The sequence below is a fragment of the Coptis chinensis genome, unplaced genomic scaffold (assembly GCF_015680905.1).
Source record: "Coptis chinensis isolate HL-2020 unplaced genomic scaffold, ASM1568090v1 utg3672_pilon_pilon, whole genome shotgun sequence".
NCBI classification, from domain to species: domain Eukaryota; kingdom Viridiplantae; phylum Streptophyta; class Magnoliopsida; order Ranunculales; family Ranunculaceae; genus Coptis; species Coptis chinensis.
In genome coordinates this window covers 5,929-12,197 of record NW_028238147.1, presented here as the reverse complement: position 1 = coordinate 12,197, position 6,269 = coordinate 5,929, and the positions used below count along the sequence as shown (strand labels likewise).

General features: G+C 35.5%; 1 pseudogene; it reads right to left on the bottom strand.

Moving 5' to 3' along the window:
- Positions 1-220: 220 nt before the first annotated feature.
- Positions 221-2,523, bottom strand: LOC147473201 (beta-D-glucosyl crocetin beta-1,6-glucosyltransferase pseudogene; annotated as a pseudogene).
- Positions 2,524-6,269: the final 3,746 nt, after the last annotated feature.

Below are 6,269 nucleotides of genomic sequence, written 5' to 3'. Positions count from 1 at the left end.
AACAAATTAGTATTGTGTGTAACAATTGCTGTGAGGATGTTATCAAATGAGGAGTCATTGGTCACAAAGGTATTACAAAAGACAAACTCTCTTAGTAGCACATTTTGTTTTAGTTTATCAAGCACATCAAAACCTTGATCACATAAGGAAAATGCCACAAAAATAGAAGACACACTAAACTATTACTAGATGACAATGTATAAGAAGCTGGTTACAGTGACAATGTAAGAGGTATGGTCCCGTCCAAAATCTGCTGCAGGTCTCTTCTCTCTTCCATATTGGTCTGATGTTGCTGGTTGGACCACATATTGCCACCAAGTTGGTTTATAAGAATCCAAAGAACCATCAGTCATATTTGAGGTGGAAAGGTCCATATCATCTATGGAAGCCTTTCATCTTTTATCTATTATTACAGAGTCGCATTAGCTTCTCCACCACCACATTCATCTCTTCATCTCTTTTATTTCTCATATTCTCACTTATCGCCTTCATTCTCGTCCTTACCTCCTCTCCTTTCTCTACCACCACCTGTTTAATCACCTTGGCCATCTCCCCACTCGCAAGTTTCCCGTTTCCACATTCATCTCTTTCGACTTCCACCCTTGCACCAAGCTCTACCAATCTAGCATTTAGAGGCTGATCAATATGCATTGCCATAGCAATTATAGGAACGCCGAGCTTCATTCCCTCTAGGATAGAACTCCATCCACAGTGACTTACAAATCCACCAATGCTAGGATGCGCAATAATCTTCATTTGAGGAGCCCAACCGTCAGCAACCATCCCTCTCTCCCCAATTTTCTCTAAGAACCCTTTTGGTAGAGCTTCATGAAGCTTGGTTTCCTCCCCCTTGGGAAACCTTATCACCCATATGATATAAAAGTCTTGGAAGTTTAGGACATCAAGATTACTAACAATTCCATACTTCTGTCTGAAACATTCTTAAGGTTATAAATTTAGTTTAACCAGTGAAAACACGAAGATATCAATATATGCCACAGTGTCTATAGTCAAGGGCAAGGGTGTAGATACTCCACTTAATCCTCTGTAATTTATTCATCTTTTTAAAATTTATGTGTTTATTCTAGGCATCTGTATTGTGTGTGATGCGTGCGTGAGTGCATGTCGATAAGGTTGTGGGGTTTGGATCGCCGGTTTTGCAAAGTGAATTACAACTTGTAAAGCAACTTAAACATTTCTGTTCATAAAGGCATATATAACTTTGTATAACGCTAGGGTAGTCTCTACCCTCCTCGAGCACTCGATAAGCAATACCCTAGAATTTGCAATAAACTTTTGACAATAAGAAAGAGCCCAATACCTTTAAACTCATATAACCAAAATCCACGAAAGCATATGCTCCTATGTTGCATGGGTACGATGAGACCACGGCGGGGACACTCAGGAGACACGACATTTTCAGTTAAAAATCGCGGAGTGTCCGACCGCACGGCACGGCTTCAATTTTGAAGTACTGCAGAAACGACAATTATGCTCCTATTGCACACAAACAAATGCAGAATAAACCACTTGCTATGTTAAGATTTCCCACTAAGAGCATATCTGCATATATGACTTTTGCTCAACCATTAATTCCCATTTGGATTATGGACAACAAATATGCACATATTTTGGAGGAGTAATGAGGATTTTAGTTAGGAGGGTCATAATCATGTAAGATTTCTTAACTTAATGTGAATTCTATATTATCTACCACACCTAAATTAAGCAATTCTAATTAACTTGATGATTTAATATATTTAATTAAAGCTAAATATAAATGCAACAGCATTTGGAATAACGTAAATGTCTAATGTAAATTCTAATTTTTTGGTGTATTCAGCCATCAAATAATCTCACGACATGTACTAATCCACAAAAAAATGTTGTAAACTCATTGCACTTATGCATTGAAATTTGAAATGCCTCAACATTCATCTGCTCCTCGAAGTCCGAGTCCGGACTTTTTTTCTTATGGATTTGATACCCTTGCTCTAATGAAATGGAACATACTCTTTTGGGAGCTTACAAATGTAGTTCTTGAAACAGTATAACTACAAAAGTGAAATGTATCCGTAGTCCATGGCACAAAATACCTAACCACAGTCATCAATCATACTTGTTGGTAAGTACATCACACAAACTTGTTTTAACGCCTCATGGTGATAAAATTCACGATAAAGGGTCTCAAATAAAGTATGTATGTAGGCACAACTGCACATAAAAAGTTTGAAACAACTCTCCAAAGAGTGACAAAATACCAAAAAAAGGAACCACAGAACAATAGATGATCATGACACTAATATCGCATTGAAACAATACCAGATTATAGTAGATATATAAACCTTAAAAGTACCTCTTCCATGAAATGACGAACTTGGTCCCTCCACGGATCAATCGAGTAGTACACCAACTCCTTTGCCCAGTATGCAGCCTTTGTTCTCCAAAACCCCACACCAAATCTATCTCTCCCCAAGCACTATCCTTGGCCAAAGGGGCAAGGTCTTCAACAGGTAACGACATACCTTGTCCTATAAAATCCACTGCCCATACTCTATATTCACGACCCAAATCCTTCAATTGCTTCTCATAATGAAAAGAACCTACACCAAAACCCAGAAGAAGGAGCACTGATGGGGCATTAACATTTTCAGACCCTGATTTTTCATAATGCACATTAAACTTTGGTTTCCATTCCGAAAAAGAGAAACAAAAAACCGCGTAAAGGGGATTTATCCAAAAAAAATCCCAATTGTCATAAAATGTTTATCCTTATTAGATCAATGTTCAACTTCTATAATTTTTCAACTCCGAACATGCTTTATAAAAACACATATCGAAGAAGAAAAAGTAACAACTAATTTGAGATCATTCATCGACTGGAGAAATTGTGTCAAAATCTGTTCATGGAGAAGAGATAGAAAGCAATTTTTAGAGAAAGGAGAAGGAATATGTGAATTGCCATCTTTTCTCGTAATATGTTATTATTTGGGTGTGGAATTGATTGGTTGAGTTCGACAATTTTCCATTTTTTTTTTTTTTTTTTTGACTTTGTGAGAGAGTTTGGGGTTATTTTCCGGCACAAAAAAAGTAGATGAATTTTTTTAGCTCTCCTTATTTTATCGTAATTAGTTTTGCCCACGTGGACACTCTCAAAACTCTCCCTCAATTGATGAGGGATATGAAGACTCCCCAACTCTTGGTCGTCAAAGATTGGAACTTCAACCTCCAAGTTAGGTTGAGACGCGCGAGTGTGATGTTACACTACTCGCCTCGCACATCCAACCGGTCCAAGTAGGTTGAATCCCCAACTCTTGGTCGTCAAAGATTGGAACTTCAACCTCCAAGTTGGGTTGAGATGCTTGGCGTGATGTTAGACTACTACTTCGACATCCAACCGGTCCAAGTAGGTTGAATCCCCAACTCTTGGTAAGTAAACCAAAAGACTAAACTTCCAAAACTTAAACTTTGTCTGAGCCTTATACATTCTAAGAATCGAACTTCTTATTTAGTTTTCCTCATGGTGAACTTCTACAATTAGATTGGTGTCCAACGTTGTTTATGAAAGCAGAGGATATGAAGGGAGGGGTGGGTGAGCTTAAAACTATGAAAGCGGTAAACATGAAAATTAACTACACTTAGCTAATTAATTAATGATTAATTATACAAAATACGTAAAAGCATGGAAAGTGTTCATCAAAGAAAGATTGGAACTTCAACCCCCAAGTTGGGTTGAGATGCGCGAGCATGATGTTACACTGCTCGCCTTGCACATCCAACCGGTCTAAGTAGGTTGAATCCCCAACTCTTGGTAAGTAAACCAAAAGACTAAACTTCCAAAACTTAAACTTTGTCTGAGCCTTATACATTATAAGAATCGAACTTCTTATTTAGTTTTCCTCATTTTGAACTTCTACCATTAGATTGGTGTCCTACGTTGTTTATAAAAATAGAGGATATGAAGGGAAGGGTGGGTGAGCTTAAAACTATGAAAGCGGTAAACATGAAAACACCTGGATACTTAAAATTTCCATACGTGGACGCCTTCATAGCACAGGAAAAGGGACTGCTATTAATTCTAAGTGTTCATATAAACTCCAGAGCCTTGATTTTGGTCGAGATGCTAGAGAATTGAATTATCAACAAACAGCCAAAGTTCAAGGAATAAAAGGCCGAGAGAGAAATCAGAATGGGTAATTATCAGTATGGTCTGATTTCTTTGTAAGCATATAAAAAATAATTCGTTTGTGTGTTTCTCCGTTTCCAAAATAATCTTGTAAGCATATTCATGCATATTATTAGATTTAAAATCGTTAAATTCCAAAAATGGGGAAAGATTTTTGTAGTAAAACAAAAGAGAGTGCTTTAATACGACAATCAAAAGATAAGTCTTTTACTTTAAGTTATTGTTTGTGGTATTGGATTATGACTTTAGAAATTTTCTAATAATTTCATTTTTGTTAGGGAAACCAATTAAAGATTGAATATTTATTGATCTTTTATGGTTTATCAAACCCTATATGGTTGTAGACCTTTCTCTTACGTTTGTGGGAGTCAAATATGAGATTTCCATCAAGAAAAACGTCGAAGTTCGTCTTTTTGACAGCTGCGTCGCTCGTTACGGAAACTGCTGTAACTTTCAACTCAAAGCTCAGTTTTGCAATCTGCTTTTTGTGTTGGATAGCTGATTCAAAGAGTTTTCTAGTGGTATAAGGCTTGATACCCAATTCATCCTGAGCTGGTTCATAATTACAGTTCTTTTTAACTATATTTTCTGGAAGGAAGAAAACATGGTAATCCGGTTTTTCAATCGGTTAGGTATCGTATTCTTTCACTCTTTGCAATTCTTTTGGTTTGATTATATGGTGATATTCTTGCCTTAAGTTGCATGCTAGTTTTCTCTTAGGAGGGAAATCCCTAAGCTTAAAATTCTTTAATAACCTAGTTAACAAATTATACATGTTTATCACTATGATATTAATTGGTTTGACTAGAAGTAGTTTGATATTATTTTTCTTTGTACATATGTAGATATATGTAGATGGTCTAAGAGAGACCTTAAGATATTTAATATCAATCACACTCAAATCTTAGATAGTAATTATAATGTATTCAATGCATAATTGCTTACCTTTATTGAGTGTACCTGTTGTTAGACGATGATTATAATTGTACTATTGTGAAAATACATGTAAGATGAACTAACTTGTAGCTTATATCTAATATAGCATATGTTAAAGTTGTATAGTATGCTAGTTTTGGATATTAATCATCATGGATTTACTTTGAACTTGATGATAGTTTATTGGTAAATTTTTCTAGTTGAAGACATTAATTGGTTGAGCTATTAGATGTTGTGGTAGTACTTGAGGACTTGTTGATAGGGTATCCTATCTTGCTTGAGCTCATGTAAAAAGAGGAGGTGAAGTCCTCAGTTGTTTTGCATATTCAGTGGCTAGATTTGCTTAAATATCGTATACTTTTTATTGTGAGGGTTACAGTTAAAGTTTACTTTTCCTGAACCTAGCTATGATATGATATTAACCATGTTTGGCATGAATGCATTATTTAACATAGGCATGAAATTTAACCATGTCATATATTATTAAGTAATGAGCATCATTGTCTACGAGAGGAAACAATATGGGAAACAATCAATATCCTCCTAAACCTAATTTAGTCAAGGAGATGTAAGGTTATGGATTGTCTTCTTAGACAATATCCTCCAGTGACTATTTTAGACAAGGAGATGTAACACTTGTAGATTGTCTTATTAGGCATTATCATCCTATGACTATGAATAAATAGTCAAGGTGATGTACAAGTGCGTGAATTGTCTCACTATGTAAGTTGGAATGTTGAATGATGAAAAGAAGAATGATAATGATATTATCTTGGGTAAAACCTTTTCATCTAATTCTTCAATTCTTTAAAATTCATTTGAATCACTTGTAGATTTCTTTTCATATAGATAGCATGAACATAATATAACTATGTTTAATATGATCCATAATCATAGACTTGAGTAAAGTATATTCTTGTCATAAGAGTGCATATTATTGTTGGTGTTTCTTTTAATGTTTGTAGCGGTATAATGTGTTTTGCATGTAAGTTTGATTAGGTTGAGTAATCATTGAACTATGGGGGGTGGTGACCCATATGCATGACACTGTTTTACCATAGTTCTCTCACAAGATAATTGGAAAGACACTGAACTACAAAGTATGGAAAGGTCTTGGATCTATCCAAAAATGTTTCAAAATGTGGGG